The 25,180-nt window shown below is 47.0% G+C and overlaps 1 pseudogene; it reads left to right on the top strand.

Moving 5' to 3' along the window:
- The first annotated feature begins 493 nt into the window (after positions 1 to 493).
- LOC129327237 (zinc finger protein 721-like) overlaps positions 494 to 25,180 on the top strand; it is a 57,274-nt pseudogene continuing 32,587 nt past the window's right edge.

Below are 25,180 nucleotides of genomic sequence, written 5' to 3'. Positions count from 1 at the left end.
AGAGAAACTTAAAACAACAGGCTCACTTAGAGCCCCAGAGGCACAGTGGGGTGGGTGTTTTCCATTGTAGATTCACTGTTTTTTGCCTTATTGGGCTACAGTTATTACCATAGGAATGGCTTCACTGCCAGGCTAGTCAGTCTGGAATCTAAAAGGAATAGAGAACGCGGAGGAGGGGGGAAGTGTCTACAGACTGTATGCATTTAACCCCTGAGCATTCCCAGAGTGCAAACATGATCATCACAAAGCAAAGGAGGAAGCTCTGATCTGGATCGGTTGTAAATGATACAAGATAGTGTGGGTCCTATTATCACACCAGGTTCCTCTTTCTTTCTGCAGGAGGCATGTGGAGGTCCATGAATGAAACCTCTGAACATCCAGTGATGGAAAAAGGGGATACGTATTCAGATGTGAAAGGGAAGGTTGAAAATTGTGATACCCTGAGGAAGGGGGAGAGAAAACATCCATCAGAAAGAAAGAGTAATTCTGGCCTTTTACATAGTAAAAATGCTCCTGAAATCCCTCTTCTTGAAAAAATGTACATAGAAGGCAATGGAAGTGAGGGCACAAAAAGTGGTGAAAAAATGTCTGAAAAATCAGATATTAATACGCATTGGGAAATGGGTAATAGAAAGAAAAATTATGAATGCCCGGAGTGTGAAAAAGTCTTCAATCAGAGCAGACACCTTAATTCCCACAGAAGGATTCACGCTGGGAAGAAACCATATAAATGCCTGGAGTGTGAGAAAAGCTTCAGTTTAAGGGGGAAACTTGTTCGCCATGAAAGAATTCACACAGGAGAGAAACCTTATAAATGCCTGGAGTGTGGAAGAAGTTTCAGTCAGAGTGGACCCCTTAATTCCCACAAAAGAATTCACACAGGGGAGAAACCATATAAATGCCTGGAGTGTGGAAGAAGTTTCAGTCAAAGTGGACACCTTTATTCCCACCGCAGAATTCACACAGGGGAGAAACCATATAAATGCCCAGAGTGTGGCAAAAGCTTCAGTGTAAGGGGAAAACTTGTTATCCATGAAAGAATTCACACAGGCGAGAAACCATATAAATGCCTGGAGTGTGGAAAAAGCTTTGGTCAAAAGAAAACCCTTGTTATCCATGAAAGAATTCACACAGGTGAGAAACCTTATAAATGCCTGGAGTGTGGAAGAACCTTCAGTGATGGTCGAAGCCTTAATTACCGTAAAAGAACTCACACAGGGGATAAACCATATAAATGCCTGGAGTGTGAAAGAAGCTTCTGTGACAGTAAAAGCCTTAATCGCCATAAAAGAACTCACACAGGAGAGAAACCTTATAAATGCCTGGAGTGTGGAGCAAGCTTCAGTGAAAGAGGAAGCCTTAGTCGCCATCAACGGAATAATACAGGGGAGAAACCATATAATTGCCTGGAGTGTGGAAGAAGCTTCTGTGACAGTAGAAGCCTTAGTCGCCATCAGAGGATTCATACAGAGGAGAAACCATATAAATGCCCAGAGTGTGGGAAAAGCTTCAGTTTAAAGGGAGATCTTGTTCGCCATGAAAGAATTCACACAGGAGAGAAACCTTATAAATGCCTGGAGTGTGGAAGGGGTTTCAATCAGAGTGGAAAGCTTAATTCCCATCGAAGAATTCACACAGGGGAGACACCATATAAATGCCTGGAGTGTGGAAGAAGCTTCCATGACAGTCGAAGCCTTAATCAGCACAGAAGAACTCACACAGGGGAGAAACCATATAAATGCCTGGAGTGTGGAAGAAGCTTCCGTGACAGTGGAAGCCTTAAGCAGCACAGAAGAACTCACACAGGGGAGAAACCATATAAATGCCTGGAGTGTGGAAGTAGCTTCCATAACAGTGGAAGCCTTAATCAGCACAGAAGAACTCACACAGGGGAGAAACCATATAAATGCCTGGAGTGTGGAAGAAGCTTCCGTAACAGTGGAAGCCTTAATCAGCACAGAAGAACTCACACAGGGGAGAAACCATATAAATGCCTGCAGTGTGGGAAAAGCTTTGGTCGAAAAGGAACCCTTGCTCTCCATGAAAGAATTCACACAGGAGAGAAACCTTATAAATGCCTGGAGTGTGGAAGGGGTTTCAATCGGAGTGGGCACCTTAATTCTCATCGAAGAATTCACACAGGAGAGACACCATATAAATGCCTGGAGTGTGGAAGAAGCTTAAGAACATAAGCACATAAGAACATAAGCAAAGCCATGTTGGATCAGGCCAGTGGCCCATCCAGTCCAACATTCTGTCACACACAGTGGCTAGAAATCCAGTGCCATCTAAAGGACTGTCAGTGAGGCCAGGACACCAGAAGCCCTCCCACTGCCTTCCTTCCAGCACCAAGACAACAGAGCACCACCTCCCCACAAAGAGAATACCATCTATCTCCTGTGGCTAATAGCCACTGATGGACCTCTGCTCCATACATTCGTCCAGTCCCCTCTTGAAGCTGGCAATGCTTGTAGCTGCCACCACCTCCTGTGGCAACGAATTCCATGTGTTTATCACCCTTTGTGTAAAGTAGTATTTTCTTCTATCTGTTCTAACCCGACTGCTCAATAATTTCATAGAGTGCCCACGAGTTCTTGTATTGTGAGAAAGGGAGAAAAACACATCTTTCTCGACCTTCTCTAACCCGTGCATTATCTTGTAAACCTCTATCATGTCTCCCCTCAGTCGTCTTTTCTCCAGGCTAAAGAGCCCCAAGCGCCTCAATCTTTCCTCATAGGGAAAGTGTTCCAACCCTTTAATCATTTTAGTTGCCCTTCTCTGTACTTTTTCCAGTGCTATGATATCTTTTTTAAGGTGTGGCGACCAGAACTGTACACAGTACTCCAAATGAGGCCTCACCATCGATTTATACAGAGGCATTATGATACCGGCTGATTTGTTTTCAATCCCTTTCCTAATAACCCCTAGCATAGCATTAGCTTTTTTTATGGCAGTCGCACACTGTGCTGACGTTTTTAGTGAGTTATCTATCATGACTCCAAGATCTCTCTCTTGGTCAGTCTCCGCCAGTTCAGACCCCATCAACTTGTATTTATATTTTGGATTTTTGGTTCCAATGTGCATTACTTTGCACTTGGCTACATTGAACCTCATTTGCCACATGGATGCCCACTCTTCTAGCCTCGACAGATCCCTTTGGAGTGCCTCACAATCCTCTCTGGCTTTCACCACCCTGAACAATTTCGAGCTTGTGTGACAGTAGAAGCCTTAGAAGCCTTAGTCGCCATCAAAGGATTCATACAGAGGAGAAACCATATAAATGCCCAGAGTGTGGGAAAAGCTTCAGTTTAAAGGGAGATCTTGTTCGCCATGAAAGAATTCACACAGGAGAGAAACCTTATAAATGCGTAGAGTGTGGGAAATGCTTCCGTCAGAAGGGAAAGCTTAATGTCCACCAAAGAATTCATAAAGATTAGAAACCACCGTATAAATGCCTGGAATGTGGAAAAGCTTTAGTGACAGTGGATGCAGCCATCAAAGAATTCACACAAGGGAGAAACCTTATAAATTCATGGAAAGCATGGGAAATGCTTCATTCAGAAGGGAAACCTTAGTTCCCACCAGTGTTCCCGCTAATGTGAGCATGTGAGCAGTCGCTCACAGATTCTGACTCCTCTGCTCACAGCTTCTCAGATGTAGCTCACAGATACTAACCCTCAGGTGGCCCCGCCCTCCCACTCAGCCAGCATCTGCAGGTGGGCCCTATAGGGATGGAGCAGGGATGGAGCCTCATCCCACTTCTCTCCTCCCTTCCTGGCTGTGGCTGGTTTGGCCCCTAGGGTGGTGCCAGAGAGCACCTCCAGCCACTGCTGGCTCTCTAGCTGGGGAACAGAGCAGAGCTGAGAGATCGGGTCTGGCCTGACCCATGCAGCCTGAAATCGCTAGGATCCCCTCAGCCCCAGAAAGTGGAGGAGAGAAGGTAGCGCCTCAGCTGCCACCATGGTGAAAGCGTCATTTAACTTGGCCTTGGCGCAGAAGGAGGCTGAAGAAGTAAGCACTGACTCACAAAAGCTCATCTTGAAATAAACCTGTCTTTAAGGTGCCATTGCGTGTCTGCGTTATTTTGCAGCAACAGACTAATACAACTACCCCTTTGTAATCAGCATGGACATATCCATTTTTATACAGAAGTATACTCTGATTTCTGTGGCCGTTTCACCTAATGGCTTTTATTTGTTTCGGCTCACAAAGTAGATTTTTAGCTCACAACACTGCAAAGCTTAGAGGGAACATTGGTTCCCACCAAAAAGCTTCAAGTTTAGTGGACACTTAATTTCCACCAAAGAATTCACACAGGGGGGAAACCTGGAGTGTGGGAAAAGCAACCCCAGCTGAAGCTGCAATGATCTTCATTTACACTAACCTTCCCGCTGTCGTTCCCCGGGGAACGTATGACACCCCTCTGGGCTCTGCCGTCAAAATTCCAGGAGCTGCCTGCGTGGCTGACAGGTCTGCCAGCATAAAACTTCTCTGCCTCCTTTGGGCCTTTTTACCCAGCCGCTCAATACGGTTGTAACAGATATAGCCAGAAATGTAAGGACACAGTTGCTGGATTTCATCAAGTAAATCATTGAGGATGTCTCTACATGCAGGAACAGAGTTTACTTGGCCTCATGGCTAGAAAGGGCCCAGTTGAACAGCCTTGGAGAGAGGCGAGAAACAAAGTAGTAACACAATTAAATGGCCATTTGTCCATCTGAAGTGCACCCATATCATGATCACTGGATGTAACAATACCAGTTCTACCATTCAGTTGTTGTTCATCTTCCAGTGGTATACATGCTGTTAAGGGTCAGCAATGGCCTTCTGCTCTCTACACTGGACAAACGGGTCAGTCCCTATTCGAAAGAATGAATGGACATGAATTTGATATTAGAAATCATAACACTCAAAACCAGTGGGAGAACATTTTAATCTTCCAGGACATTCCATTGCTGATCTAAAAGTGGCTGTCCTCAAACAGAGGAACTTAAAGGGGAGATTAAAATGTAATATTGCAGTCATGGAGTTCCTTCAGATCAATTGGCTCCCTCCCACGGGGCTGAACAGAGATTTGGGATTCTTCTTTCACTGCCCTAATCGGATGCATTGTACTTTTCCCTTTGATGCCCTCCCTTGTAACATGCAGCCTGCCTTTGGCTGGGATGTAAAAGCTCAGGGGTCTCCATTCCTACTCGTGTCTGAAGAAGGGAGCTCAGACTCTCGAAACCTTATACTCTTAAAGCCTGATGAGTCTCTAAGGTGCATCTGGACTCAAATCCCATGTAAGTAGATCCTCTGTGTTGAGGCTCCGGTGCATTGAGGCATCTGAGAAGGGCAAGAACGTTCAACTTCACTGAAATAAAGAGATGATTCAAAGTGCATTGGTTGTGGGGCCAAAAGATATTCATGTGTATGAGAAACTTGTCATCACTATTTTTATATAGACTTTGTCAACATAAAAAGTCGCAAGAATGAATGAACAAACTTTAAGAAGCCGTTTCAAGTACAGACAACCTTGTACGGTGTTTGAAGTTAAAATAATGCGTTAGCCAAGAATGCGTGTCTTTAACAAGTGGGACAGTCAGCTATTGTTGAGAAAAGATTCTCAAATCCTATAAATATGGGAAGGGGAATTAATTGGGGCTTCTTGTGATAAGAAACTTTTATGACCTCGTGTAATTGCTCCTTTTTAAATAAGCCGTGTAGCAATGATGGATAGTATGATTTTCTGTTGATTTATGTAACGCTAAAAATGTTGAATAATAATGCTGATAAAAAAGTTTGGAATGGAAGCAGAGTTTCTGTAATGTTATTTACTTGGGTCCTATACCCGTTAATGAAACTGAAACCATTCCTGAGGTGTTGCTCTGGCTGTTCGTTAAATGATCTAATATAGGGAAGGTCAGGGCTTTTTAAGAGCATTCTGAGATCTGAATCTGGAGACAAAGCAAACGGTGGACCTCCAAATTTAAACAAGGAAACTGAAGGCAAATGGGAGGTACCAATCCAATGAATAAGAAACTTAACAATTTAATAAAGTGCTAAGTGCAAATACCAATGCGTAGTGTTCATTATAATAAATATCAGAACCAGTCACATAAATACTACATAAGTTACAATGCCATATAACAGTATAACATTGCATAGATCGCTAGACTTGCAGAACTAGTAAGGTTAGCTAGACATACAAACACTAGCAGCAATGATACATAATAAGTTTAAAGGCAATAGTCCAACCGGTGAAAATACTTCCATATGGTGTACAATGACTATGGAGATATGGCCAGTAGCTGAAACTCTTAATTCGAGAGCTGCCACTTCGGTCGGGTAGAGGCGACCTTGAACTGTAATACACTCCAGAAACTGCCCTACAGGTCTATGCAGCAATTTTCTAATCCCCGTTTCGTAGCGGGACTTCCTCCTGGGCATAGATGTATAACAGCTATAATACAATAATAATAATTACTACAAGCAGAAGGCTACGTCAAAAACTCCATTGGATCTTATATTTACTCACTCTTCGTTGGCTGGTCTTAATCGCATCACACAGTTGGTGGGAGTCGACGGAACAATGCCATGGACTCATTTCCACCTACCAAGATTAAGTATGCAACCGTTTAAAGGTACAGTGATATGACTGGCAATTAAAGGTAAAGAGACAATATAGGGAATGCTGCTTGATTGCCAACAGTACTAATACTATACTCATAGAAAGCTTGAATAGTCAATATCATTGTTCAGTCCATGAGGCACTAAACAGTTCAGACGAAAAATCCATTCACATTCCAGCTGTAACAACCTGCGCGGGTAATTACCTTGCTCCAACGTTCCTAAAGTGCTTAATACAGACACCTGCATATCATTAGTAGTGTGGCGATTAAGAGATCTGAATCTGGCCTGGCCAGAGGGGTCCAGAAGAGTCTGTTCTAAAGCTCCAACACTTTTCCCTCTGTTAAAATGCCCTCTTCAGCCATTCTGTTCGCCATCTTCTGTGAAACGATACAATAGTGGGAGCTTTTCTGAGGGAGTTTCACTGAGTGGGAACCGCAAGAGAGAAGGCTTCTGTCCAGGCATATGGAGAGAGCTGGCCCTATAGAGAAATGTGGACTCTGGATCTGCCCTTGAAGTTAGAGCCCCTGGAACTGAACCTGATAACTAACTAACAGACGCACAGTGTCCAGATCCCCCAAAGTGATGGGATCGCTCTACTCTGCTCTGGTTAGGCCTCACCTAGAGTATCGTGTTCAGTTTTGGGGACCACCATTTCAGAAGAATGTAGACAAGCGAGAACGTGTGTGAAGGAAGGCAACACAGATGGTGAGAGGTCTGGAGGCTGAGTCCTCTGAGGAAAGGTGGAAGGAGCTCAGAAAGTTTAGCCTGGTGAGGAGATGACTGAGACATGATATGATAGCCAGGTACTTGCAGTATTGCCATTTAGAGGATGGCGCGGAGTTGTTTTACACTGGCTCAGAAGCTCGGCCCAGAACCAACGGGTTGTAAAGAAAAGAGTTTGTGGCTAAACATTAGGAAGAATTTTCTGACAGAGCGGTCCCTCAGTGGAACAGGCCACCTTGGGAAGTGGTGGGCTCTCTTTCTTTGGAGGTTTTTAAGCAGAGGCTAGATGGCCCTCTGATAGCAATGCAGATTCTGTGAACCTGGGCAGGTCATGAGCGGGAGGGCAGGAAGGGCTACATCAGTGCTGAGTTCTTCTTCACATGGAGGCGGGGTCTTTTTGATTTTCTACTGGGTGCATTGGGGTAAGTGGAAAATGAAAAACAAGGCAGAACTCGGTAGGAAAAAATCTCGTGTGTCGGGTGATGGCTGCGAGACCCCCCTGATATCCATCGCAGCTGCTGGTTCAATAACAAGCAGTGGGCCTCCCTCACTGCTTTCTGTCACCTTACAGCTTGCCCTGTTTCGCAATACCTAGAGTACTGAATGAGTGGTTCTGCCCCCTGCCGAAAGAGCGGCCATAATACCAGAGGAAGCAAGAGGAAGAGCGGCCATCGTTTTTTGGCAAACAGTAGGCAAAAATCACATTTATAACAATAGGCAGACCCCCTAGTTGAAGGGGACCTGAAGGGGCTTACATCGTTCTCATGGCATCCATTTTATCCTCACACCTGACCCCGAGGATGTGACTGGCCCAAGGTCATCGAGCCAAGGGTCGGATATGTCCCACGGCGACTAAAGGGAACCTCCATGTTCAGAGGCAGCCAATGGCAGGAGGCAACTTCAGTGGAAGGCCTCAGCCTCTATGCCCTGTTTGCTCTCCATAGCAACTGGCTGGCAACCGGTTAGCCTCTCTGTGAGGCAGGATATTGAGCTCCTCTGAGGCGGAAAGGGGGCTAATAAACATTTTAAACAAATACATAAACCAAGAAATGAAAAATCTAGGGCCGTGGTTCTCTACCTTGGCTCCGTTGCTGTCTGTCAGCCATGAAATGCTACTGTGAAAAATAACTCTGCCAGCTCAGATGCAAACTGGCTTGCCAACCTCCAGGAGGGACCTGGAGATCTCCTGGAATTACTGCTAATCTCTAGAGATCAGTTCCCCTGGTGGCAAAGGCTCCTTGGGTGGGCGGAGTCTCTGGCATTTTAGCCGTGCAGAGGTCCTGCCCCTCCCCCAAAGCTGCCCTTCTCAGGCTCCACCCCCAAATCTCCAGGAATTTTCCAACCCAGGGGTGGGAAAGAAATGAGGACAGCAAAATAAGAAGTGCTTCATTGACCGCGTCCTGTTCGGGATCCAGGCTGGAATGGGCTGAAGGGTTATCCAAAATGCTGGGTTTTCTTTCAGCATGCCTGGGACTCTCAGGGACCCGTTTCTCCTTTGTGGATGTTCAAGCCCCCTCCTTCCGCCTTCAAAAAAATTACCACTTGGTGATAGAACCGAAGAGAACCGCTTCAAAAGACAAAACTGCCCTCTTATCAATGGAGGGGTTTATTTTATTTGTTTTATTTTATCATATATATATTCCGCCCTCCCTGCAAGCGGGCTCAGGGCGGTTGAACCATGGCTCCTGCCAGGGGGCTGCGTCTGGTCTCTGGTCCCAGTTTCAGCAACACAAAACATAGAAATGTAGAGCTGGAAGGGATCCCCAGAGTTATCTAGTCCACCCCCCTGCACAAGGCAGGGAAGTCACAGCTATCCCCCCCTCACCTCCCTCTATGCCCAGAGGAACGGGGGGACCAAACCCTCCAGGCTCCCTCTTTGGAAACCCAGTCCCCAGCAAAGCAGGACTGGTGGGGGGGGGGGGTGACGAGTCAACCACAGGGTTAAAGAGAGAGGGTCCCAACTCCTAGAGGGGCAGTGGGGAGGGGGCCTGGGGAGGTCACTTCCTGCCATGCCTCCTCCCTCCTTTGAAATGCGGGAGTTTCAACTGCTCCATCCCAGACGCCTTTGGTGAGTTCAAATCGCGTGGAGGGGAGCAGAAGTTGACTGGGGCTAGAGAGGAGTGGAGAAGGGGAAAATCCCCCCTTTACCCCAAGGAGAGACGGGCTAGACCGCAGACCCTTGGGGGGTCCCCTACCCCCCCCCCCAATCCCGGAGTTTCCTCCTTTCTGCAAAGCGGGAGGGGGGGGCTGCAGCTGAACTGAGGGGGGAGGGGGGAGTTGGCCAGAGGCTGATGGGAGACCTGCCCCCTCTCCCCGCCTTGCCAAACTCGATTTCTACCACGTGGGTGGGGAAGTTTGGATTTCCCCCCTCCCACCCACGCTGCATCCATTCCCCCTGCCTCTGTTGCAACCATTTCCTGTCTCCAAAAGCCAGAGGGGATTTTTTTAAAAAACAAATTTCAATTGACTTGTTATAAGTCAGTCAATTAGGTTCTCAGAATCCCCCAATTTGGCTTTTTGAAAAAGCAAATCTCTAGCCCCTCTCCTTGCAGAAACATGCCTTCCTCTCTGTTATTTTCACACCGAAGAGGGCCGGAGATTTCCTTGTTTAAAAAGGGAAAGCTGGGAATTCAAAGAACTTGATTCGCATCACGGTATAACGTGAGGACCGCGTAGATATATCAATTCAGTTCCCTGATTTAAAAAGAAACTGAGGGGGGGGGGACAGAATGGGAGGGCAGAAATGTTCCTGCTGTGTAGCCCCCAGTCCCTTGCCTCAAGGGAGGGGGCATACTTGGGCCTCTGCTTTGGTTCTAACATGGATGGAGTCTGTTTCCTGCTAAAGGTAAGCTGACAGCAGTGGCAGCGAGTCATGCAGAGGGAAAGACGGAGAGTCCTTGAGCAGACATGGAAGACAGACCTGCTCCCCGCTAGAGCCCACCTCAGGCTGGTTAAACCGGAGGGCCATCCTCCTCAAGGAGCACCCCCCCCCGGAATAATTTCACCCCAGTGAACGACCTGATCTCCCAGACAATGGGCAATGGACTGCCCCAACTAGTTCCTCCTCTTATTTTAGGGAATGTACAGGAAGATTCCTGCCCTCTCTTTATTCTTGTTATTCCCCCCACCCCCCCTTAGGGCTGTGTTTCTCCAAACTCCCTCCAAGATGCATTTTTCACTTTATGCAAAGCAGGAAAACTCCCCCTTTCGGGATCAGCCTCCTCCCCCCTTGAAGCGCCAGTGATTCTCCAGAATGAGGTTTTCTGATAGCCTTAACGTGGGTCCAGATCTAGCAGGGGCTCAGACCCCCCCACCCTCCCAGAGACAGCCGTCGGTCACATCCAGTCTTCTGTTCACTTCTTATTGCCCCACCTTATGACCAGCAGATTCCTGCTCTTGAACATCTGTATAGCCCACAAATCTCCAGTACTTTGCAGATGTTTTCCCATCTAGTGCCCCTGCATGGCACACATTCCTTGGAGGCACAAGCTGGTCTCTGTCACTACGCTCCTTTCTTCTGGTCTCCATATCAGGATTTCCTCAATCTATGGGGCAGGTTGTATGTCTCCCCCCCCCTTCTGAAATATTTTGGGTCTGCTGCTTTGCAATCTCTTTCTCGTTCTCATTTCTTGAAGCAGTGCATGGCAATTTGGGTAACATGGGCCGGGCTCGTTCTCTCTGTGTGTGGAGATTTCAGTTCCAGGCTGGCACCTTCCACCTGCCGCCTCCAGTCAGGCAGGCCACCCCATCACCTCAGAGCCCCTCCTTCCAAGCACCTCCTCCTAGTTGTGTGGGGAGGCCGGAGGGTCTTGTCTTCCCTCAGGGGGGAGGTGTGGCTTCCGGCAGGGTCAGGCACTCAGCGGCCAGGAAAGGATTTGGGGAGTTTGGGAGGAAACATAGCCAGAAAGCGAGTGCAATGAAGAGATAAGGTGGGACCTTCCTCTCTAAAGAGTGCCTGTGTGGGGGGAGCGATATCAGGCCAAAGACTCTGGATCCAAGGTCTTGAATTGTGCCCCAAAGCAAATCCAGAGAGAGCTGCGCTGAAGGGACTGGCGTAGAAATTTGTGTGCAGCAAAAGGCATTTCTCTCCCTCCTTCTTTCTTTCTTTCTCACCCTCCCAGGGAGCAGGAGAAAGACCCCCTCGGCTGCTTCTCCGCGGTCTCCTCCGTGTGGTGGAGGGAAAGGACCAGCCATGCAGCCTGCGCAGGTAAGGAGGTGATGCTCACACAGAGGATGTGAGGAAGGGTTCCTTCTCTGTTGCAAGGCTCAGCGGATCGGGTTCCTTCCCCTCGGTTTTTGGTGCCACAAGATGTTGAGATTGCTCACATGGAAAGTGGGAAATGGTCACCTCTTGTGTAGGATTACATGTTCAGAGAGGAAAATAAATCTATGTTAAATTGTTCCCTGGAAAAGGATTTGCTCCTCTTCACGGACACCTCTGGCCTCTTCCCCACTTGGCTGCTGGCCCCCTGGAGATAAGGAGAGTCCCCCTGGCCCTCACATGCCCCAAGGAAGAGTGGGGTGGGGGGTCTTCTCCCCTCCTCTTTGTACCACTTTGGTTGTGTCTTCCTGATTTTGCTTATGATTTATTTATTCCTGTTTTTTAAATTACTGATCAGGGACCCGAAGCAGCTTTTCATACTGTTCTCTCCTCCACTACTTATCTCTCTCAACAACAGTCTTATGAGGTAGGTTAGGCTGAGGGACTGTGAAGAGTCCAATATCCCCGGCGAAACATCCATGGCAGAGAGGGGATTCGAACTCAGTCCTCCCAGGTCCTATTCCTTTACTCTAACCACTACGTCACACTGGTCCTTTGGATGTTCTTTCCCATGGTCCACCATTCCAGCGATATAAAGAAACTTTCTTTTTCTTCTTTTTGCAGTGTCTGGTGTCCTTTGAAGAGGTGGCTGTGTATTTCTCCAAGGGGGAGTGGAGCCTGCTGAGACCATCCCAGAGAGCCCTGTACAAGGAGGTCATGCTGGAGAATTATGGGCACGTGGCCTCTCTGGGTGAGGATCCTTTCCCCCTTGGTTGTCTCCTTCTGGCTGTGAGGAGTGACTGCAGGGAACTCCTTATTGAGGGAGGACGTGGTCTGGCTGTCTGCTCTGGCCCAGTGGCTGATCTCTGCCACTCTCTGTGATTCCTCCTCTGATCCTCTAATGTGGGGGGGCGGTTCTGGAGAAGGAGCCCCCCTCTCTGGCATCTCTGTGTCTGGACTATAAGCAAAAGATGTACTGAGGAACTCTTCTGGCTTCTCAGCCACTGGCTTAGTTCCCAGCTGGCATTTCCGTCTCATCTTGGCAGGGAGGGACCTGCCAGTGCCAGATATGGTTCCATTCCAACCTGCCCCTCTTACTGGATTGGAATGGAGAGTGCTTTCAAGTCATAGCTGATTTATGACTGTCCCGGCTGGGCTTTTATAGCAAGAGACCAACATAAGTGTTTTGCCATTGCCTGGCTCTGCAACCCTTGTCTTCATTGGAAGTCTCCCATCCAAGTACTAACCGAGGCCGACCCGGCTTAGCTTCTGAGATCTGATGAGATCCGGCTCACCTGGGCTATCTAAGTCAGGGCACCCCAATTACTTGTCTGTTGTGAATTTCCGAATGAGGAGGAATCCTGGCTTGGATTTGCTCAATAGATGGGCACACAGAAGAGTCACAGTTTTGTGTTTCTTTTTTTTCCCATAAAAGGTCCTGAGATTGCCAAACCTGACCTCATTTCCAGGCTGGAAGGAGAAGAAGAGCCGTTTCTCCTGATCTCTGACGCAGAAGAGGGACTGGCAGGTAGCTGCTTCGATCTGTTGTGGGGCTGTGGGATACCTGCACTTCCTCCCAGGGGCTGGTGGATTTCTGTGGCCTTGTTTCTTCTAACAGTCTGAGCCTCTCCTCCAAAGAGCTTGGCTGGGTTGTGGACACTGAAATGGTGCATGTAGGCCTTGAACATAGGAAAACAGGCAACGTCCTTCGGCAGTCCCTTTAGGTGAAGGTGGCAGGCCTTGGGCCTGGGATGGGGACGGGGATGGGCTACAAAGCAATGCCTCTGTTTTTCCTCAGAGACAGGACCGAAAACACCCCCAGACAGATTTCATAGGAACACATTCTAGCTCCTCTCCCAGTTGCAGACGGGAGGAAGAAATCTCATTTCACGTCTGGTGGTGGGGATGACGGGGAAAGAGGCTACAGGCCCTTGTTTCGTCCTGGGAATGAGCACTGGTTGTGCAGGCCTTGGTCTCAAGTTGCTAGACCTCAACAAGGAGCCTTGACCCAAGTCCATTCCCTTTTGTCTTTCTCAGAACTGCCTCCATATATGTCTGAGGGGTTTGCTCTCGGGTTTCTGAAAGAGGCCCTCTTTAATAGCTTAACATGGAGGTAACATGGAGGCAGGAGGGAATTCTTAAATCCGCTCTTGCTAGAGAGATTCTCCTCAAGGCAGGAACTCTGTTAATGTGTTGCAGGTGATGCCCAGAAAGAGGAATTTGGTGGGTGCACAGACCACCCGGGAAATGGTTGCTTCGGTATGGGTGTTATACTTTGAAATTTAGATTCTGAATTCCCGGAAAGGAATAAAATTTTCTAGAGACGATCGATGGCTCTTGATTGCCGGACAGGATCTTAGCAGGGGCTCTGATAAAAAAGGACGAAAGGGGAAGGAATGTCTGAAAGGTGTCAAAGAGGATATTCCTCCAGCGCCTCTTTTGTCAGGGATTGTGCACGTCTGCTGCTGGGGTGGGGGGAGAAGTCAATGGCACCTAATCTCTCAGCATTATTACTTTGGTTCCCCCTGGGTGGGAGCTGGCAGCCTCTCACCCTGTTGGGTGGCTGGCTATTGTGCCTTGTAGTGTACGCATGACTGAGTTTTTTCCTATCCATGAGCCCATATTAAACGTCGGAGAGCGAGGCGGACTGCTTACACAGCTCTCCTGTCCTTCACCTAGGCTCACCGAGGGTCTCTATTGAAACCCCCTCCCCAGCGCAGTCGTTTGAACCGGAGCCCGTAAGAGCTTCGGAATACGGTCCAGGAAGAGGAATATCTGAGGAAGATTTTGTCGGTTTCCCAGCTGAAAGAAGAGGGGATGAAGCCACCGATGGAGGAAATCTGTACCAGCCGGAAGGCGCCTCTTCACAGGAAGCATCCGAAGAAGAAAGCAGCAGCCCCAGTGAGAAAGATCCTGGAGGTACCTTAGAAAGCTCCCGGCCACCTCCTTTTCATACAATCACAGAGTTGAGAGGGACCCTTCTGAATCCAACGTCCCACCCTGTGTTCATTCAATACCCAACACCCATTTTGATTACTTCTATATCCTACTATATAATTGAGTAAGCGTGTTTCAGACAACCCACTTTATACCCTGGTGCAACAACAGAGGGCGCTGCTGCAGAAGGAAGCCCAGGCAAGGCACCATGTCACTCCAGAAAACGGCCGTGGCAGGAAGGCCAGGCTGGGATTGGGAAGGGGAACAGGTGGCAGTACCAGCCTCCCACTTTCACCCAGCTGGTATTAGGAGCGGAACAGGTGGCAATACTCACCGCCCCCACACCTTAAACCAGTTTAAGTTAACTTAAACCAGTTTAAGTTAATATTAGGAGCGGAGAAGGTGGCAATGCCTACCCCTGCCTTAACCCAGCTGGTATTAGGAGCGGAGTAGGTGGCAATACTGTTCCAGTACCTTTACCCAGCTGACAATAGGAGTGGAGCAGGTAGCGATGCCCATCCAATGCCTTAACCCACTTGATATTAGGAGTAGAGCAGGTGGTCATGCCATCACCCACCTTAACCCAGCAGGCATTAGGAGCGGGGCAGGTATCAATACCTAACCCCTTCAGCCATCTGGTATTAGGAGCAGGCCAGGTGGCAATGTCCACCCCCCCTTCAGCCATTTGGGATCAGGAGCAGGGCAGGTGGTAATGCTCACCCCCGCCTTACCCAGCTGGTATTAGGAGTGGGGCAAGTAATTCCCACCCCCAGCCTTACCAAGCTGGTATTAAAATCAGAGCAGGTGGCAACGCCCACCCCCGGCAATTCCCATTCCCTGCCTTAACCCAGCTAATATTAGAAGTTGAGAAGGTGGCAATGCCCACCCCCGCCTTAACTCAGCTTGTATTAGGAGCAGACCGGATCATAATGCCCCCCCTTAATCCAGCTGATATTTGTAGCAGGACAAGTGGAAATGCCTGCCCCCCCCCCGCAATTCCCACACCCCACATTAACCCAGCTAATTTTAGGAGCATAGCAGGTGGCAATGCCCGTCCAATGCCTTAATCTAGCTGGTATTAGAAGCGGAGCCGGTGGCAATGCCCGCTCCCCGTCTTCATCCAGCTGATATTAGGAGCAGAACAGGTGGCAATAACCACCCCCCCAACTTAACCCAGCTAATATTATGAGCGGAGCAGGTGGCAATGCCCACCCCGCCTTAACCCAGCTGGTATTAGGAGCGGAACAGGTGGCAATGCCCATCCAATGTCTTAACCCAGCCGATATTAGGAGCAGAGCAGGTGGTAATGCCCACCTCCACCTTAACACAGCTGGTATTAGGAGTGGGGAGGTAGCAATACCAGCCCCCCTTCAGCCATCTGGGATCAGGAGTAGAACAGGTGGCAATGCCCGTTCACTGTCTTCACCCAGGTGGTATTTGGAGCAGAGCAGGTGGCAATGCCCACCCCCCTTCAGCCAGTTTTGATCAGGAGCAGACCAGGTAGCAATGCCCACCCCGCACCTTACCCAGCTGGTATTAGGAGTGGGGCAGGTAGCCATGCCTACTCCCCTTCAGCCATCTGGGACCAGGAGCGAAGCAGGTGGCAATGCCCGCCCCCAGCCTTATGCAGCTGGAATTATAATCAGCAAAAGCCAAAAGGGAAGCCCCCGGGCACAGACAAACGTAAAACACAAACCGGAGAACAACACCAGCAATGAAAAATATATATATAATAATTTATACAAAAGTGCAAAAGTGCAGTAATGTGTAAACAGTTTACAAAAATTCCAAAAATACAATAAGGAGGTCTATCGCCAAGGATAATTACAAAAATTCAAACATATGCAGTGATAGGCTCAACTGGAGGTGGAGAGTGCAAACTGAGGAAAAACCGTCCATATGGCTATAGATGGAATCAGAAAGACATAACTAGCCAACGGGCTTCAGCTTTCATTTCCAATTCCCGTTTCGGATCTTCTTCTTCCAGGGCTAGTGTCTATGGGTATCCGTTGCCATCTCTCCTCACACACCCCAAACAGTTCAGAGCACCGAGTAATCGACAGATGATTACTAGTCAAAAGCCAGCTTGAGTCCACGAAGAGGCATTTCCAACGAAGCAGCTGCTCCATTGTAAGGACAGAGCAGGAGGCTTTCTGTGGTGGAAAGGAACAGAGAATTCCGATTTTGGGAACATAATTTTTTTCTCTGGAGTGCCAGTTTGGTGTAGTGGTTAAGAGCGCGGGACTCTAATCTGGAGAGCCAGGTTTGATTCCCCACTCCTCCACTTGAAGCCAGCTGGGTGACCTTGGGCCAGTCACAGCTCTCTCAGAGCTCTCTCAACTCCCCCACCTCACAGTGTGATTGTTGTGGGGATAATAATGACATACTTTGTAAACCACTCTAAGTGGGCATTAAGTTGTCCTAAAGGGCGGTATATAAATCAAATATCATGATATTATTATTCTCTTAAAGAATCTCTCATGCAGTTGACTCTCAAAAAAGAACATACGGCTAAACAGCATAAAATGACAATATCTCAGCAGAGAGCAAATGAGAAAGTTAAAAAGGCATTTGTTTTTCCCTATTTGTAAAAAATATTTCTGTTCTTTTGCAAGAGGCTGGCCACCTCTTTTCAGACCCTCTATTTTGTGTGTTAAATCACAGCTGGCTGGCTATCACTTAAAGGGTGGCTTTTGTTCTCCCTCAACACCCTCAAACCCCTCCCCCTCTCAATTTACCAAGGCAAGAAAAGAGAAACTTAAAACAACAGGCTCACTTAGAGCCCCAGAGGCACAGTGGGGTGGGTGTTCTCCATTGTAGATTCACTGTTTTTTGCCTTATTGGGCTACAGTTATTACCATAGGAATGGCTTCTCTGCCAGGTTAGTTAGCCTGGAATTTAAAAGGAATAGAGAACGCGGAGGAGGGGGGAAGTGTCTACAGACTGTATGCATTTAACCCCTGAGCATTCCCAGAGTGCAAACATGATCATCACAAAGCAAAGGAGGAAGATCTGATCTGGATCGGTTGTAAATGGTACAAGATAGTGTGGGTCCTATTATCACACCAGGTTCCTCTTTCTTTCTGCAGGAGGCATGTGGGGGTCCATGAATGAAACCTCTGAGCATCCAGTGATGGAAAAAGGGGATACATATTCAGATGTGAAAGGGAAGGTTGAAAATTGTGATACCCTGAGGAAGGGGGAGAGAAAACATCCATCAGAAAGAAAGAGTAATTCTGGCCTTTTATATGGTAAAAATGCTCCTGAAATCCCTCTTCTTGAAAAAATGTACATAGAAGGCAATGGAAGTGAGGGCACAAAAAGTGGTGAAAAAATGTCTGAAAAATCAGATATTAATGCGCATTGGGAAACGGGTAATAGAAAGAAAAAATATGAATGCCCGGAGTGTGAAAAAGTCTTCAATCAGAGCAGACACCTTAATTCCCACAGAAGGATGCATGCTGGGGAGAAATATAAATGCCTGGAGTGTGGAAAAAGCTTCAGTTTAAGGGGGAAACTTGTTCGCCATGAAAGGATTCACACAGGAGAGAAACCTTATAAATGCCTGGAGTGTGGAAGAAGTTTCAGTCAGAGTGGACCCCTTAATTCCCACCGCAGAATTCACACAGGGGAGAAACCATACAAATGCCTGGAGTGTGGAAGAAGTTTCAGTCAAAGTGGACACCTTAATTCCCACCAAAGAATTCACGCAGGGGAGAAACCATATAAATGCCCAGAGTGTGGCAAAAGCTTCAGTGTAAAGGGAAAACTTGTTCTCCATGAAAAAATTCACACAGGCGAGAAACCATATAAATGCCTGGAGTGTGGAAAAAGCTTTGGTCAAAAGAAAACCCTTGTTATCCATGAAAGAATTCACACAGGAGAGAAACCTTATAAATGCCTGGAGTGTGGAAGAAGCTTCCGTGACAGTAAAAGCCTTAATCGCCATAAAAGAACTCACACAGGAGAGACACCTTATAAGTGCCTGAAGTGTGGAGCAAGGTTCAGTAAAAGAGGAAGCCTTACTCGCCATCAACGGAATAATACAGGGGAGAAACCATATAATTGCCTGGAGTGTGGAAGAAGCTTCCGTGACAGTGGAAGGCTTAATCAGCACAGAAGAACTCACACAGGGGAGAAACCATATAAATGCCTGCAGTGTGGGAAAAGCTTTGGTCGAAAGGGAACCCTTGCTCTCCATGAAAGAATTCACACAGGAGAGAAACCTTATAAATGCCTGGAGTGTGGAAGGGGTTTCAATCGGAGTGGGCACCTTAATTCCCATCGAAGAATTCACACAGGAGAGACACCATATAAATGCCTGGAGTGTGGAAGAAGCTTCCGTGACAGTGGAAGCCTTAATTACCACAGAAGTACTCACACAGGGGAGAAGCCATATAAATGCCCAGTGTGTGGGAAAAGCTTCATTTTAAGGGGAAAACTTGTTCGCCATGAAAGAATTCACACAGGAGAGAGACCATATAAATGCCTGGAGTGTGGAAGAACCTTCAGTGATAGTGGAAACCTTAATTACCACATTAGAACTCACACAGGGGAGAAGCCATATAAATGCCCAGAGTGTGGGAAAAGCTTCATTTTAAGGGGAAAACTTGTTCACCATGAAAGAATTCACACCGGAGAGAAACCTTATAAATGTGTGGAGTGTGGGAAATGCTTCCGTCAGAAGGGAAAGCTTAATGTCCACCAAAGAATTCATAAAGATTAGAAACCATATAAATGCCTGGAATGTGGAAAAGCTTCAGTGACAGTGGATGCAGCCATCAAAGAATTCACACAGGGGAGAAACCTTATAAATTCATGGAAAGCATGGGAAATGCTTCATTCAGAAGGGAAACCTTAGTTCCCACCCAAAAGCTTCAAGATTAGTGGACACTTAATTTCCACCAAAGAATTCACACAGGGGAGAAACCTGGAGTGTTGAAAAGCAACCCCAACTGAAGCTGCAGTGGTCTTCACTTACGGTAACCTTCCCTCCTTCCCCGGGGAACATATGACACCCCTCTGGGCTCTGCAGTCAAAATTCCAGGAGCTGCCTGCGTGGCTGATATTGCCAGCATAAAACTTCTCTGCCTCCTTTGGGCCTTTTCACCCAGCCGTTCAATACGGTTATAACAGATATAGCCAGAAATGTAAGGACACAGTTGCTGGATTTCATCAAGTAAATCATTGAGGAGGGATTCGTTTTCGTTTTCGCGGCCATGTCGGACGCTCCTCTCGGCAGGTCCGAGAAGAAGCGGCCGAGCAGCCTGACCGGGCGGCTGATCTGCAAAGGTTAGCCCCCAGGGCTCCCAGGGAGGGAGTCTGGGTCCGGGACGCGACGGGAAGAGCCTTCTGGCAGATCGAGGCAGGGGGTAAATTGCCCATTTGTCCCTATGGAGGCCGGCAGACGTGCGCGGCATCTTGTGTGCTGCCGGGCCATGGAAAACGGCAAAGAACAGGATTAGGCGGAAGCCTGTAAGTAAGCGAATCCCTTCTGTTACTACAAGCACATGTGAAGGAGTGGTGGGATCTGAAGTTTAGAAGATTCAGATTCCCCCCCCCTCGCAGAGTCTCAGAAGATTGGCGGTTCCCCCCCCCCCTAAAATGGCAGCAAAAAAGCAGAGTCCTGCTTTGGGCAAGTCAGTTTCGGCTGCCCTGCAGGGAAGAGGCGAGTCGCTTGAGGTACTGGTGAAAAGATTGGTTATCGAAGCCATAAAACCCTTTGTTGACAAGCTGAATGAAACAGATCAAAGGGTGGGCTTAACTGAGAGCGATGTGAAAGCCATCAAGGAAGTAGCGGGGGGGCAGAGAAGTCTGCTCGGGAAAATGCGTCACTTATGAGAGCAACGAACAAGGAGCTAAAGTTGGTGGAAAACCAGCTGATTGGGCTGCAAGTGGAGCGAACACAGACCATTTTGCGTCTCCAGAATGTTAAAGAGGAGGAAAACGAGGATTTATGGGATCTTGCCTCGGAACTTTTAGTGACACCCGGGAGGGCAACTAAAGAAGAAGTAAAAAGCACCATTTTGGGAGTCCGTCGGGCATCTTCAAAATATGCAATGAAGCGGCAGCTGCCTCGCGAGATTGTTATTGAGTTCTCATCCAGGAGGGTCCGGGACAATATCCTATATAACTCATATAATGCGGAGTTGGACTTTCTGGGAAATAAAGTCAAGATACTGAAAGACGTTCCATTTTTAGTCCGGAAGAGAAGGTTTAAGTATAAAAAGCTGGCAGCTCTTTTGAGGGAACATGACATAAAGTACAAATGGCTACTTCCGGAAGGAATCGGGTTTAGTTATAAAGATCAAGCTTACAAGATTAATTCGGAAGATCAGCTAAGGGATTTTGTGGACAAAAATCCAGAATTTGGACCAGACACCAAGCAAAAAGAAGAAGATTTGAAGCCTGAAGGGAGGGGGGAGGCAACGAGCGCTGCGGCTGTAGCTGCTCAGAGAGAACTGCGTCCGAGGCCCAGGGGGGGGGGGAGGAAAGATTTAATTTGAACTGTAATTTGTATTTTGTAAGATCAACCATTCCATCATTACTTTATTAAGCAATTTTCTTTAATTATGGCAGTATGAAGGGAAAGCATTGAAGTGTAATGTTTAGTGTTTGTGAGTTGCCTTCCCCATTTTTCCACCCCCCTTCCCCCCCTTTTTTTTCTCTCTCCCTTCTTTCCCTCCCATTGTACTATTGTAGTTTTTTGTAGTTTATTGTTCTAGATGTTAAAATAAAAAATTATTTAAAACAAAAAAAAGTAAATCATTGAGGATGTCTCTACATGCAGGAACAGAGTTTACTTGTCCTCATGGCTAGAAAGGGCCCAGAGTTGAACAGGCTTGGAGAGAGGTGAGAGACAAAGTAATAACACAATTAAATGGCGATTTGTCCATCAGAAGTGCGCCCATATCATGATCACTGGACATAACAATACCAGTGTAATGATTTCAAGATGTAGTAACGACACGAGACAGGGTCTGGATGCAAAGTCTGACCCTCCAAAGATGGAGGTGAGAGTTTTATTAGCTCATATTCAGGAAGTCCCGGATGCCCAAATATGGTTATAGTAACAGTTACAAGTTACACATTCCATTTTCAGCCAACTAAGCAAAATATGCTGTGATCAGACTTTTGTCTTATCTAGGAAGCATAATGGAAAGAAAGGTACATCATGAGCTTCTGAGCATAGAAGAATATTACTTAGAGTGTATGGGAATGTTGTGCTTTGTGAACGATGAGAGGACAAGATGAAACATGTTACAATTACTCCCTGATTCCTGTTGTGGTGTGCCAACTGACCAGAAATCAGGGATGTAAAGAGTTGTTAATGCAAACTGGGTGGTGTGCCAGCTCCAGCCTACACTTCACTCTTTTTTATTTATTTAATTAAAGTGGCAACAAAGGGCCATTCTCTGTATCATTCCAAGAGCATTCTTCCTCTTCCTCATCCTCATCAGAGGATGTAAACCAGGAGGCTGGGTAACTAGATATTGAACTGGTAACTGAATATGCAGCAGGATGTGGTTTTGGAATTATTAAAGCAATAAGTGAAGGAATGCATTGAAGACAACAGCAACTTACAATAAGCTCTATCAGAGCATATGTACCATATTGTACAATGATACCCAATATGCCACTTGGCAGCCAGCTCCATAGAGCTTTCCACCAGGAGGGTAAAACATCTTCTTTTATGGAAGTTTGTAAGTGAGATAGTTGTTGCAGTTGCTTGCTTATAGTTTTAGAATTATCAGACAAATTAAAACAACACATATTCTTTACAGATTCGCACCCATGATGATGGAGCAACAGGAGATAATCTATAGCAGCTCTATTATCTAAAACAGCATTGTGAAGTTCTTGTTGCTCAGAATTTTGTGCTGCTAAGGCTATAGAAGTGGCATTAATAGTTTTTGCTAAATTGCAAGTTAAGTGCCTTAAATTGTTAGCATTAAGTATAGCAAGAGCTGGAACTCCTATTAAAGAGGCTCCTAAAGCAACAGCTTCAGCTTTATTAACAAGAGCAGTTTCTTCAGAGCATGTAGCATCAAGGGTAACTGAACGATGCTCACGAGAAGCAGTAAGCATGGCTTTTGAAGGTAAAGCAATACTAAACGACTTAAACAGCAGAGAGAGTCAGACAAATTAGCAGGTATGTAATTAAAAGTTCTTGAGCCACAGGTAAAGAACCAACCTGGAGGTAACTGAGTATATGCAAAAGCAAAATAAACATTTTCTGTTTTTGAACAATTAATAACATTTGGTCCTACAGAAAGGCAATGAGGTTTGGATTTGTGCTTGGCGCAGTTTACTATTTGAGCGCAGAGAGTTTGATTTTGTGATGAATTGGAAGCTACATAAGGAGTGTAAAGAGACATTGCAAACAATGGAAGTCGGGGCACTGTTGGACCCCAATCATACATTTGAGTATATTTCATGTTGCTACTTTTCAAAAACATGCTTAAAGATGTATCATTCAAAAGTAAGGCAAGAGGGGTACACACAGGAATAAGGCAAGAAGCTAGTAATAAGTTCATGTCATTCGTTTGCTGTAAACAAAAGTTGAAACTATTCACTTGTGCAGCCAGCCGTTCCCACAGACTGTACTGAAGACGGTCTTGCAAAGGCTGGGCTTCAGCTTGTACAGTTGTTGGCAGAAAACAAAGAAGCACACACAGAATGAGTGTAGAATTTGCAGTAATAACTGCAAAGATAGCAGCACACAGGTTCTCCTTTTGCCCGTTCGCTTTCAAAATCTGCTGGGCTCTGTTGGTGGTCCTCTTGACAGCTCCCCATGTTATCAGTGGGGCACGTTGTTGGGCCACAGTGTCCCAGCGAGGCGATGGGCGTACAGTCAGTGATGGGCGCACAGCCTCGAGGGTCACGGTCTCCACCTGTCTAGCAGAGCCCCTTTAAGTCCATTGCCTGTATTGGTTCAGGCTTCTAAGTTTCCACAGGCCCAGTTCTAGCTTAACTTCCTGGGAGCAGAATGTCTGGCTCAGCTAATTAACTGCACCTGCAAGCTGTTGCCGAGAGAGGGGGCCTTGAGAAACAAGGGAGTCTTATCTCAGTTCCCGCCTAGCAACGCGGATTGACGGCACCTCTGATTGGCTAGGGATCTGAGAGGGGGAGGTTGGCTCCTCTCAGCCAAAATTATTGCTCGAGACTACTTTTCCAGCGGATGAGGGAGATATTTTGCTCTATGCCAGACCTGACGACCAGACCTGCCTGGTATAGTTTAAGGAGTATGTTAATGACTATAAGCCTCAAGTTTTCCTCAGAGAAATGTTAGTCAGCTATAGTTAATATAGACAAGCTTTTATTGTTTTAAATGCCCTTTGCTTGTGCCTCAGTAGAGTGTTTCCTGCTACTTGCATACATTCTTCTGAAGTAATAAACACCCTTTATGTAAGCCTTGTGTCTGTGAGTGTCTGACCAAGTGTATGCAGAGTCCCCCAGGTTGGAAAAGAACCCAGAGACTGGTGAGTCTCAACAGGAGGGGTAAGGGCTATTCTTCCAGGAGGCCTGCTAGAGATTTGAGTGGCTGTAAGCAGCACTTGAAACGGCAGGCGGGAGGTAGCCCCTTGGACCCCTGTACCTGGATACCATCTCTGGCAGAGGATTGGCTGCTGCTTGATGCCACGCCATGAGCTGGTCGGATACACCTGGTAGGGACCCACAAAGGACCTGTGGATGACAGAACAGAAGCATACCCTCTCCCCCATGTCAACAGGGGAACTGGCCCTATCCAGGTTTTATCTGGCAGGCTACGATAGTACACCTGTGGGGTAGGTAGCTGTGGTTTCTGCCTGAAATGTCTATCAAAGGCAGAGAGGTAGGTGAAGAGGCAACAGCTTGTGGCTGCGCAAAATTGAGCTGATTGTATGTGAATAAACATTTATGAATTTGTTGCATAGTTAATCCCATCGTGGGGGCCCTCCTCCCCCCTTGTTGTAATTGTTTAGAGAGAAGGGTTTTAAAAGAGCGATTGGCACATTCTACAATCACTTGACCTGTTGAATTGTAAGGTATCCCATGAGTAAGAACAATGTCCCATTGAGTACAAAAGGAGGTAAACGCCTGAGAAGTGTAGGCGGGGGCGTTGTCTGTTTTCAGCTTGGCAGGCTTCCCTAAAACAGCCATAGCTGCTAGTAAATGAGAAATGGCATGAGAGGTTGTTTCTCCTCGAAGGGGGGTGGCCCATAAAGCTCCAGAATAAGTATCAACAGAGACATGCAAATATTTCCAAGGAGAAAGGTGAGGGACATGTGTAACATCCATTTGCCAAAGTTGGCAGGGGCCCAGACCACGAGGATTAACTCCTTCCCGCTCTAGGGAAGAGGAAAAACCAGAGCAGTGTGGGCAAGCAGAAACAATATTTTGTGCTTGAGACAGAGGGAGATGAAATTGAGCAGCTAAACCTTTAGCATTCTGATGAAAAAACTGATGGCTTAAAAATGGGTCACTAAATAGAGAATGAACTGCTTGATCTGCCAAGGAATTCCCTTCGGTCAGAGGTCCTGGCAGGGAAGAGTGACTTCGAATATGTGCTGTAAAATAGGGGTGACAGCATTCAGAAATGCATTGCTGTAAGGTGAGAAACAGAGCCATAAGATTGCAGTCTATATGCGGAGCCAAATATGC

Source organism: Eublepharis macularius, chromosome 4 (genome assembly GCF_028583425.1).
Source record: "Eublepharis macularius isolate TG4126 chromosome 4, MPM_Emac_v1.0, whole genome shotgun sequence".
Lineage (NCBI taxonomy): Eukaryota > Metazoa > Chordata > Lepidosauria > Squamata > Eublepharidae > Eublepharis > Eublepharis macularius.
The sequence above is the reverse complement of the archived record's forward strand: the minus strand, read 5'-3'. Positions and strand labels throughout refer to the sequence as shown.